This window comes from Littorina saxatilis, linkage group LG12, assembly GCF_037325665.1.
Source record: "Littorina saxatilis isolate snail1 linkage group LG12, US_GU_Lsax_2.0, whole genome shotgun sequence".
NCBI classification, from domain to species: domain Eukaryota; kingdom Metazoa; phylum Mollusca; class Gastropoda; order Littorinimorpha; family Littorinidae; genus Littorina; species Littorina saxatilis.
Genome location: NC_090256.1, coordinates 35,866,475 through 35,879,028, shown reverse-complemented (window position 1 = coordinate 35,879,028; position 12,554 = coordinate 35,866,475). Strand labels below are relative to the sequence as shown.

Genomic DNA, 12,554 nt, shown 5'->3' with positions numbered 1-12,554 from the left:
CCGAAGACGGAATACTGCAATACTTCTGATTTTGAAAGTTACAGTAAAACAGATTCACATTATAACAAAATAGAAATACGTATTATTTTGTAATTTTGGAAGTTTGTGCAACGGATTCACAGAAGACGTAATAATTATGACTGTGATTTAACATACCAAGGCACAGCTGGCTGGCAAGACAGAGAGATATAAATATAACAATAATAATAATTCATGAGAGCTTATATAGCGCGAGGGAGAGGAGGGGAGAGAGAGGGAGAGAGAGAGAGAGAGAGGGAGAGACAGAGTGGGAGAGAGAGACAGAGACAGAGAGGGAGAGAGAGCGACAGAGAGGGGAAGAGAGCGACAGAAAGTGAGAGAGAGAGAGAGCGATAGAGAGTGAGAGATGATGATTGAACTTTATTTTTCAAGGGTAGAGACAGAGAGGGAGAGAGAGAGACAGAGAGGAAGAGAGAGAGGCAGAGAGAGAGAGAGAAAATGAAAGAGAGAGAAAGAGAGAGAAAGAGGGGGGAGAGGAGGGGAGAGAGAGAGAGGCAGAGAGAGAGAGAGAGAGCGAGAGAGACAGAGAGGGAGAGAGAGACAGAGAGGGAGATAGAGCGACAGAGAGAGACAGAGAGACAGAGAGAGAAAGAGAGAGAGAGAGAAAAAGAGAGAGTAACAGAGGGAGAGCGAGCGAGTGAGAGAGAGAGAGGGAGAGCGAGCGAGCGAGCGAGAGAGAGAGAGAGAGAGAGAGAACGAGAGAGAGAGTAACAGAGGGAGAGAGAGTAACAGAGAGCGAGCAAGAGAGAGAGAGAGAGAGAGAGAGAGAGAGAGAGGAGAGAGAGAGAGAGAGAGAGCGAGCGAGAGAGAGAGACTGAGAGAGAGAGAGAGAGAGAGAGAGAGAGAGAGAGATTGGGGGGGGGGGGGGGGGTAAGGAGAGCAACGCTAAGGTGTCCGATGTCAACCTTCAAAAGATATGACCTAGGCCAAAACGACATCTATCATCAGTCACACCACAAAACACAACAGTTACACAGTGTAAGCGTCATCTTGAAATTATTGTCGTGGGAAGATTTAGTACTCAGTACGGTGACCCCAGCCATCCCGCAAACCATCATTTTCCTACTCATTATTTTGTCCTTGTGCGTGAGTATTGCGTGTTGAGGAGACGTGATACTTTGTTGTACGTGTAATGTATGCAGATAAGGCTACGCCCGAAGAAGAAGAATTTTAAAAAAAATAATGTTATGGTTTAGGATGATACACACAAGCCCTATATAGTAACACACACACACACACACGTACACACACACGAACGCACGGCACACACAGACACACACACACACAGACACTCTCTCTCTCACTCACACACACACACACACACACACACACACACACACACACACACACCACACACACACACTGACCCCCCCCCACACACACACAATCAAAGAGAGCGAGACCGCAGTTGAAGAAAGTGTGGCGTTACATAAAACTGCACTAGGCTAAGAAAACTGCATCTCAGCCAAATGTTTGCACCGTTTGCAGTTTGTTGTGTGGGCCACCGTACGTGTATGTGTCAAAGCGATTATCCTTCAGTGACCTGTCTTGCTTGAGTAAGTATCACACAGGTGCGTAGTAAGGTATCGGGAAGCCCAATTAATTTCCTCAGGTGAAGGACAATACAGTTGTTTTCCCTCCACAATGCAATCATCACACACGTTCTCTCTGTTCAGTCGCTATTACACCGTCATCACGCCACTTCCCTTATACTTAGTTCCTCTCCGAATGTGAGAGTAAATTCTGCGCTTTGGACAGGGGTGTGAATCATGATATTTATTGACCATCTAAAGATATAGCAGTGAAGAAGCCATTTTGGACAAGTTCTATGGCAAATTTAACTTTAAGAAATCGAAGGGACATTTGTCGCGCCGTATTTTAGGCAAACCTGCTATGATGAACACGAAATACTCCATAACTATGCTAATTAATCAAATTAATCTAATCAGGAGAACGGCAGCATATTTGTATTCAGTGATGATGCTTTTAAAACTCAGAGCAAACACAAAATGTTTGACTTGATCCTGAAATGTATCAGGCCACAGAATGATGAAAGACAATACCCAGGGATGTTCTGGCAATACTTTGAAACAAGTCCGTATTGACAGGCCATAACTTAATTGACATCCACGTGATTTAGAGACATTTTTACATTTAGTGTCTTTTATTTTACTTCTTCGTTTGCCTCGGCCTTTTTCGAAAGGCATCGCTTCCGCGGAGGTCCAGAAACTGTTCAAACACTCCCCTCCTCCTCTATCCGATCTGAAGTCCTTTGTTTGTTAGCCTGATTTTTCTGCCAATCACTGAGCAATCTATGTGAACCTTCACGCGCACCGACATTTAAAAACACCAATCAAACTGCACCCACTTCCACACACACACACACACACACACACACACACGGAAGAAACGCCCACGCGACTCAAGGTCAGACTGACCTCTTGACTTTACAAGGCGCATTAGGTCATCGAGTGTAATACAATGACGCTTAATTTGTCAGGAGACAGAAGAAGGATGGTCGAAATTAAAAGGAGACAAGATGACACTGACAGACACTGACAGACTCATCCTGTCTGTGATTGAAAAAGGGAATAATGAAGGACAGCATTAGAATATGTGAGGTAAAGAAAATTGGGAGTCAAGTGAATTTGGGTTGAATCAGATCGCGCCATGTTTCAACCACGGTATCAAGGGAGAGCACTGTGATTGATCGAGGATAAGGTTGAAACAACACTTTCACAGAGTCTCCTTGAACTTTGGGTGACATGCACACACACACACACCCACACACGCACGCATGCACCCACGCACACACGCACGCACACACACACACACACACACGAACGCACGCACGCACGTACACACACACCACCCACACCCACATACAGACACACACTCACACATACATACAGACGCACACACACACACACACACACACACACACTTACACACACACACACACACACTGCATTGAAATTCTTGTCCCACACAAACCGACGGTGAACCGTTGGATCGCATACGCATTAAAGCTTTTCTCGATCCGAAACTTTTTTGGGCCAGCAGTTCTTGACTTTAAAGCAACAGATTGAGCCGCTGTCAGCTAAATGTTGCTCATAAAAAAGCATAACTTTCAATGACTCTATTGCACATATTGCCATATTCATTCAGAGCGCTTACGTCCCTTTGTTTTTCAGATCTTAACTTGAATAGCGCTCATTTGTTTTAGACTCATGCACCCGGACCCAGAATTTAAGCCAGGCAGAGATTGTGATTGGAGATTGGGGGAGGGTCGGTGGTTGCAGCGTACAAAGTATAGTAGGTGTTGGGCAAGATTGGCCGCGCCGCGTACCGCTATGGGCCCGCCGAGACCTCTGCACGTGCATCTGGTCACGTGAGGGACAGCCATTACCACCACACGCAGTGACCGAGACTTGCCACCACCATGCTGTTTGGTCGCCATGCACGATGGACACATCACCAGGCCTTCTGGTCACGCGGGTGTAAACGGCTGGAAACATCACCAGGCCTACTGGACATGCGACAATAATCTGCCCAGACGAGGCGCCAAGCTATTGAAACATCATCAAAAATTTAACCAGGTCCGGCTCATATTTGATTAGGGGGGTAGAGAGGAGGGTGTTCTCTGGGGGACGTGGAATAGAGGGAGGACCGCGTGTATCGGGCATGGGGTGGGGGGGGGGGGGAGGTCAACATATGTAGGGCCCTTCAATTAAGGAGGGAGGGACAGGGAGGGTGAGAGCTACTTTGTACATGAGAGAGGGAGGGAGCGAGAGCGAGAGAAAGGGAGGGAGGGAGGGATAGAGAGGGAGGGAGAGAGAGAGAGAGAGAGAGAGAGAGAGAGAGAGAGAGAGAGAGAGAGAGAGAGAGAGAGAGAGAGAGAGAGAATTCCCGGCAGTTTGATCTCAATTAGGACAAGGACAATGAACATTATCGTTTCTCCCTGCTCCAGTTTTCCAACCAAATATCCTAAATTGTTCTCTGCACCGTACTTAAGTCTTTGGATTGTAAAATACAATTTTTCGCCTCTACAGTTCATACCACTTACTGATCACCCAATGGACCAAAAAAACACATTAGCTGATTTTCTCTTAAATAATAGTAAAAACAACAATGATAACGATTTTGCACTTATTCCGTACGTTCTTGACTACAACAACAACAACAAAAACCCACCCCCCAGACTTGTGTAAAGCTAAAGATATATCTGCGCACAATCTTATGTTTCTCTTCTGTATGATCTTTAATTCTTTTCTGGGTTGAAATTTGTGACCGAAGTAAAAAATGTTACCATAGTTGTGTTTTCATTTTTTTCGACTGTGCTAACATTTTGTATCTAAGAGATTTGCCAGTGTTGTTTCATCATTTGTTTTAGTTGCGTTCCTGCCAGGCGGTTTGCAAAACCAAACCCACAAAGGTCGCATTGTTCCTGAAGTATTTTGATATCATGTTTTTAAACCTTTTTATTTTCTGCTCGTATTTCCGGTTCGCATTGCTCATGTTGTATTTATATGTTCCCGTTCGCGAAACCTTCTCCAAGTTTGGACATCTCTGTTTTTTGGCCTTGGGGCTGCTTGGTCAGATTCGCTCGGCGTGAAGAATGATCGGCCATTTGGGACCCCGGGAACTACTTCTCTATGTCTCGCTCTGTCTCTTCTTGTTTCTGTCTCTTTTTCTCATTGTCTCTCTCTTTCTCTGCCTGCCTGCCTGCCTGTACTTTCCCTCACTAACTTTCTCTCTGTCTCTGTCTCTCTCTCTCTCTGTCTCCCTCTCCCTCTATATGTCTGTGTGCGTGTGTGTGTTGTCTGTCTGTCTCTCTCTCTCTCTCTCTCTGTGTGTCTCTCTCTCTCTCTCTGCGTACACGCGTGTTTGCTTTCATTCCTATCTGTGCTCGTGTTTGTGTGTGTGTGTGTGTGTGTGTGTGTGTGTGTGCGCGCGAGCGCGTCCGTGTGCGTGCGTTTGTGTGTTTGTGTGTTTGTCTTCAGGGAAGCCTGTTAGAACGATGTAAAGGCGTAAAGTTTGCTGAATGAATGGAATCTTGACACGGGGCTTCGCTCTGCTATTTGTCCACGCACATTTTTGTGTAGCTACAAGTTTTTGTGTCGACACAAGCGCGCTCTTTACATGCGCGAGGCTCTCGTCGTCATTCCATGCCAACACTCAATGGATGCCCCATCACAAAAAAAAATCCACCAAAGAAACCAGTAGCGAATTCATAAATCATGATATGAACAGAAACAAAGACGAGTTAAAAAAAAAAAAAAGATTGAAAAATAAGACGACTACAACTAGCGGGGGCTTATAATGTCCTCAAGACATCAATTCCTTCATAGGGCTTGAAATTTGTAATACGAAAAATGAGAGTAAAAATAAGGAAAGAAAAAAAAGTATGTGTATCTGTGCTATCTTTTCTATGAGAGGCTAGAAAGAGGCTGCGTATTTTTGATATGTCAGTCAAAAAAACAAACAAACTGGACTGTGCTTTCCTCATACCGTACCCTCATACCCTCGATTTATGAAAAATTGCGACATTGTGTGTATTTTAACCCACTAAGTTTTTGTCTATTTGAGTTCCGGATTTAAACATACCGTATTTGTTGACACTTTGTAATGGCTATTTTAATGAAGGCCAAAACAAAAAGACAAAACCATGTGTCATGTTTCACGATTGTTTTCTCTCTTGATTTTATTTATTATAAAACTTGTTCCTCCTGTCCATACACTGGGCAACAAGGGAAGCACTCTTGTTGTATTTATCTTCATTTTTGTTTCTACCAAAAATAACGTGCCCCGTATATTATGGCAAACAATATGAATTCTTTTACAACTGAAAATAGACTTGAAAATGAGGTAGCTGACAAAATTATATCTGGGGGTCCCTGTCGAGAAAACAGAATGCGTTTGTATCGGTTTGTCGGAGACATTTTTTTGTTTTTTGTCGTTGCCTCTGTTCTATTGTTCCTGCTTCCCAGGTTTTGTTTATCTTTTTATTGCGTAACTTGCGTCTTCCACGAAAAGAATATTTGTCTTGAGTACCACTTTGGCCTCTGCACAACCGTGCTATGTAGGGTTGCATTAAGGCCCCGGAAAACGACGACATTCGGCTTACATTCTTCAGACCACGCAAACAAAATGCCCCCTACCCTCCCTCCAAAAAACCCCACACAATCAAACAAACAAGCAAACAAACAACAACAACAATAAAATTAAAAAAGAAGAAAGAAACAAACAAACTAATAACAAGAAAGTTGTTTTTTCATATCAGGAAAACATAGCGTGTCAGAGGATTAAACAAAATTCCTTTAGCTGACCGTCGGTTTAACGTGTCTGGCCCACTTCTAGGCTAGCGGCGCTCACAGGTCAAACAGGAGAAAAAGGTCGACGGTAAAGATCATTGGCCACAAAGCTGTCTTTCTATTTTGCTTTCATTTTCAATCCTTTTTTTTTGTTTTGTTTGTTTGTGGCAAAGCGGGAAGGCCTGGGTTTCCATGAAATGGATCAGGCAGCCAGGGAATCGGCCAGTACGTCAAGGGATCAAGAAAATCCATCTTCAACAACATAATTCACCCATCAGTTTTAACGAGTTGCAACAGGACCTCGCCAAGCAGAGGACCCCGGGTTAGGGGCTGATGACTGATGAACTCCCCGTGAGAACCCCAAACAGCAGGGGGCCATGCATCAGGATTGAGAGAACAGATCCCTTTCAGGGCGCCAAAAATATGAGCCAAGTGAGGATTGAGCAACAAGGCAACAAACGCTGCGGGTGTAAAACGAATTGACAAAAAGCGATCCAGGTTCAATCTTTTAGCTTGTCAAGAACCCATTTGAAACGAAGAATTCACCCACACTCTATACAAAAGTGTTCGACTTTAGAACACACTTTCTGTGACCCGGTTTGAACACGGTGTGACATACTAAATAGTTCTAATAGCCCAGTGTTTGAAATTGGGTACAGAAAGGGTGTTCAAAAGTGGAACACTTCAATTTAGCGTGCAAATAATAACAAGAGAAGTTTTGTTTTGTACGTGTGAAAAAAACAAGAAATCTTCTTCAAGCTAACGAGTGAACGCAGTGAATGGTGAAACAGTTCAAGCACAATGAACCACGTACTAGTTTTTTTTCTTTCTCGAGGTGATTAATTCATTCCTCTCATTGGTGTGTTCCCAATTGTTGAACAATGTACTAGTTTGTTTGTTTTTTCTCGAGGTGATTAATTCGTTCCTCTCATAGGTGTGTTTCCAATTGGTGAATAATGTACTAGTTTGTTTTTTCTCGAGGTGATTAATTCGTTCCTCTCATAGGTGTGTTCCCAATTGTTGAACCATGTACTAGTTTGTTTGTTTTTTCTCGAGGTGATTAATTCGTTCCTCTCATAGGTGTGTTCCCAATTGTTGAACAATGTACTAGTTTTTTTTCTCTTGAGGTGATTAATTCGTTCCTCTCATAGGTGTGTTCCCAATTGTTGAACAATGTACTAGTTAAACATTGGGGAAAACTCCTATGAGATGAACAAATCACCTCGAGAAAAAAAATTCCAGCGAGAAGTGCATTCAGGATTCAAGAAACAGCTAATTTTCAAGACGGAGACAGTTAGACAAAGCCAGGAGCTGAACAGAAGCCTAAGTTGTGCTTAGACACTCATAGAGTGCGCCGAGTTAAAAAAAATAAAAAGATCCATGGTGAATCTTCACGCTGCCTAAGAACATCCCCACAAGGCGGAAGCCAATCTTAGCGTTTATAGTGCATACAAGGATTTTGTTTTGTAAATGATCAATAATCTAAATAGTGAACGACGAAGAAGAAGAAGAAGAATCAATAATCTAAGTGAAAAAAGCCTTTATGAGAAACTATGTACTCTTTTAACATTGGACTGGGTGGCCGAGTGGTAACGCACTTGCGCTCGGAAGCGAGAGGTTAAGAGTTCGACCCTGGGTCAGGGCGTTAGCAATTTTCTCCCCCCCCCCCCCTTTCCTAACCTAGGTGGTGGGTTCAAGTGCTAGTCTTTCGGATGAGACGAAAAACCGAGGTCCCTTCGTGTACACTACATTGGGGTGTGCACGTTAAAGATCCCACGATTGACAAAAGGGTCTTTCCTGGCAAAATTGTATAGGCATAGATAAAAATGTCCACCAAAATACCCGTGTGACTTGGAATAATAGGCCGTGAAAAGTAGGATATGCGCCGAAATGGCTGCGATCTGCTGGCCGATGTGAATGCGTGATGTATTGTGTAAAAAAATCCATCTCACACGGCATAAATAAATCCCTGCGCCTTGAATATGTGCGCGATATAAATTGCATAACATTTTTTTTTTAAATCCCTGCGCTTAGAACTGTACCCACGGAATACGCGCGATAAAAGCCTCATGTTGATTGATTGATTGAACATTTCAAAAGTTCACTTCAAGAACACAATATAATTTTCGAGAAAAAAACCACTCTCTTTATGAACAACGTACTCAATACAAATTGTCAATTTCCCTTTAAGATGAACAATGTACGTAGTTAAAAGTGTAAAACTATCCTTGATCAGAGAGAACATGAAACAAAAATGAAAAAGAAAATCCCTTAGCGACTGACATTTTACCCAGCAAAACTCGAAACATTCCAAAGGGTAAACTTTATACGAAGAAACAAAAAACTGGAGAATTGATTTAATATTAACGGTGTACCCGGTAAAGATGGTAAGTTCTCTGCAGGGGAAACAATGAAGTTAGTAAAAACGGAGAATCTTCCTTCAAAAACAAGTCTGTGGTATGTCGAGTGGTTTAAACAAAATGTTTAAGGCATTTATATAGCTATTTTCAGAGTGTAAATTCACGAAAACGTAGTTTATTGAACGTTTAATTATAGAGAAATCGAAACATTCAGATATATCTTCGACTGTTTTGTTCTGTTTACAAATCATTTTCTTTGATTTGTATTTATCATTTTGGAACGTCAGCAGTCTATCTGTTTCAGGCTTTTAGTCAAGCCACTATTGTTCAGGCTTTTAGTCAAGCCACTATTGTTCAGGCTTTTAGTCAAGCCACTATTGTTCAGGCATATTTGGTACTGTATGGGAAACCCATAATTGTATGTCTTATGTTTTTTTAATCTTATTTCTTTTGTCTTATTTCCTATGTCTTATTTCGTATGTACTAGTTTATGCCTTATGCCTTTTGCGCCATGTCTTATTTGTGACCCTCCACGACGAAATGAGTCGCATGTCACATTTTCATGATTTTCATATTTTTACATTTTCCCACAGGATTTTGTATGCTCTATCTAGTGGTGAAAACCGTTTTAGAAAAGAGCGAAAACTGTTTGAGTTATAAGCCTGTGACTAAGGTGACCCTCACACTGTTACCAGACACTCCCCGGACTTATATGAAGCCTTGCGCAGAACCGCGCGATGTGACATGCGACTCATTTCGTGGTGGAGGGTCACATTTTGTATGTATTAGTTTATGCATTACGCCTTATGCGCCATGTCTTATGTCTTACTCATATGAATAAAGAAATCCTAGCTTCAAGAGAGGTCAATGAAAGTTCAGCACTTAGCTCGAAGATGAGCACACACAAAAAGTCTACAAGTAAAGAGCTTTTTCTTGAGGATTGAAGAAAAACATGAAATATCTCATGACATATACGAAGGACATTAAGACAGTTTAACCAAGCTTTGACTGGCTTTTCTTCTCTGTTTCATGTTGTGATAAGTGTTTCTTGGATATTAATTTGTTTCTTTGATTTTGTTTCCTTTTTATAATTCGCGACCTGAACTATAATCTGATGTTTAACTATTATTGATATTCCTGAATTAAGGGAAGACATACAGAGGAATCATAAACATTTATAGAATACTTTAATTGAGTCTTTTTTCTCTCTCTGTCTCTCTCTATCTCTCTGTCTCTGTCTGTCTGTCTGTCTCTGTCTCTGTCTGTGTGTGTGTGTCTCTCTCTCTCTCTCTCTCTCTCTCTCTCTCTCTCTCTCTCTCTCTCTGTTGGGCAATATAGTCAGATGTGGTTTTAATTTAACCGCTTTCAAATACAGATACGCTCGTACTAATTGCTGATGTTGTCATGTTGGTAACTTGTCATAAAAGTAACGATAAGATGTCCCTCGTAACAAGATAGACACAAAGAAAGAAGCAAACAAACAAACAAAACTAAAACCAAGAAATGAATCAAAAAAGAAAGTAAAAAAGAAAGATAAAAAGAAAGAAAGAAAAAACTAAATGCAGGAAAGAAAGACAGAATGAACGAAAAAACAAACATGGGCAAAGGCAGACAGAAAGAAAGAATATGGGAAATAATTCTCACTGAAAGGTTTGAGCCGTCATTCTTTCTACCACAGAGGCACTAACGCCGGGAAAAATATAATCAAAAGAGAGTGTACACTTTGGAAAATAAACAACAGCAAACATTTAGAAAGTGGACACTGGAAGTCAGAAAATGCGTATTTTCAAAGGGGTGGTTGCTGCCAAGGGAAGGAACTCGCAAGACACATGCACGCTATCGATAATTCCACACCTCTAACATGTAGCCATCCAGAATTAGAACGTATTGACTATTAATTTTTTTGATTAAATAACGGCCTACTGCATGACGTGACATGGCACTTTTCCTACAAACAATATGATTGGTTACCCGTGCCGAAAGATGTCCGTCGTTTTAAGATACACGGAAACATTAAGACACTGTCATTCAATATTGACCTTGAAAAAAAACCGCGATTTTGAATCCAAGAAAGAAAATAAGAAAGAAAGAAAGAAAGAAAGAAAGTGAGAAAGCGTGAGAAAAAGAAGAAAAAGCGTAAAAAACAGAAATATAGAAAACATAATACCTAAGAAAGAAAGAAATATGGAGGAAAGTGAGAAAGAAAGAAAGAAAGAAAGAAAGAAAACAAAAGAAAGAAAGAAAGGAAGAAAGAAAGAAAACAAAAGAAAGAAAGAAAGAAAGAAAGAAAACAAAAGAAAGAAAGAAAGGAAGAAAGAAAGAAAGAAAGAAAGAAAAAAAACAAAAGAAAGAAAGAAAGAAAGAAAGAAAGAAAGAAAGAAAGAAAGAAAGAAAGAAAACAAAAGAAAGAAAGAAAGAAAGAGAGAAAGAAAGAAAGAGAGAGAGAGGAAATTGGAAACAACAAAGTCTGTTTAAATATCCGTAATTACGTAACGTCCATTTTAAACAGTTCTAAATAATAGCATGCATTTTCTTTTTTTTTTCATTCAGAAAAAAGTTTCCGCAATAATTCAAAGTGTACTCACACGAGAAAAGAGGCCAACGTTCTGAGTGTCGGGATGAAGTAGACAATGCTGTCGTAGGTTAACAACACACACCACAATTGTTTCGCTGCTATTCGAAACAATTCTTTTGTTGCTCTTAGACGGCTTCGTGGAATATATCTTGTTCCTTTGACACTTAAGCAGGCTGTTAGCTTCTTTGTTCGTTCTTCACGCCAAAACCTATGTGTTGAGGATAATGTGCTTGTTTTGCAGTCACTTCCTGATGTAGGTAGGGAAACAAATCTCTAACTCCTTTTTTCTTTCACTTTCTACGGTCTGTTCTTTCTCTCCTAGCTTCCCTGTGACGCGTGCAGCTTTGGCGTTACCGGCAGTATGTTCATTGGGGGACAGTTCGTGCCATGCTTTTATTGCAATACTCCCCATCCCCTTTCCGCCCCCCCCCCCCCTCTCCGCCAAATCCCACTCCCTTCCTCCCGCCCTTCCCACGAGCCATTCAGCGTCTCTCTTTTTTGTGTGTGGCTCTAACAACCAACCCCCTCCCCGCCCCCCCCCCCCAACCCCTCCCCAGCTATTTTACGATAGGGGGACACTGTGAGTATAGAGATACGTGTATATTTCCGACTGTTGGTGACAAACCCGTCGCTCACAGTGTGAAGATATACATAAACCAACAGCTTGTCTGATCATTATTGGTAGTTCTTCTTCTGCGTTCATGGGCTAAAACTCCCACGTACATTCGTACATTTTGCACGAATGGATTTTTTTACGGGTAGGACCGTGTACGCCGCTTTCGGGGTAAATTGAGAATTAGTATTTTGCTTCTGGTAAATAGAAATTTAACGCCACAGAGATGTATCTGGTGTGTTATTAAAGAAGACTAATTGCATAATCAAATAATGTAACATTAACCCTTATCTCAGTTTGACACTGGCCGCGTGTGTCATCGGGGATGCAAAACAAATATAAGAAATTCAGCGTGACACAAACTGAAGTAAAGAGAAGCTTCGCGGTATATTTGTCAATTAAGAATTGTGTTTAGTTTGTTACAGCAGTCGAGTACACAGACAAAAAAATCGTTTAGAAAATATTGTTGGTCTTGCCATTGCATTACAATCTTTATTTCCTGGACCTTTCCTGAGTTATGCGCTGACAGTGTTCAGTACTGTTATGATTTATTTTGGATTTTTGCGCTACAGGAAATCCGGGTTAGTTTCATACACTATTTATTTTATACTGTGAGAAAGGAAGGCGTGTCAGGGCTTGTCAAGTTAAAGATA

At 41.4% G+C, this 12,554-nt stretch overlaps 1 protein-coding gene across 12 annotated transcripts in view; it reads right to left on the bottom strand.

Annotated features, from left to right (window-relative positions):
- The window catches only part of LOC138981833 (uncharacterized), a 110,250-nt gene that overhangs the window by 39,664 nt on the left and 58,032 nt on the right, over window positions 1-12,554 (bottom strand). For 3 of the 12 annotated variants that reach the window (XM_070354929.1, XM_070354931.1, XM_070354933.1), the window contains exon 1: window positions 11,299-11,640. The exons of the other annotated variants lie outside the window; for them this stretch is intronic. The gene's annotated coding sequence lies outside the window, so the exon portion shown is untranslated. Of the gene's footprint in view, window positions 1-11,298; window positions 11,641-12,554 lie in introns of those variants that run through there. 12 annotated transcript variants of the gene reach the window in all.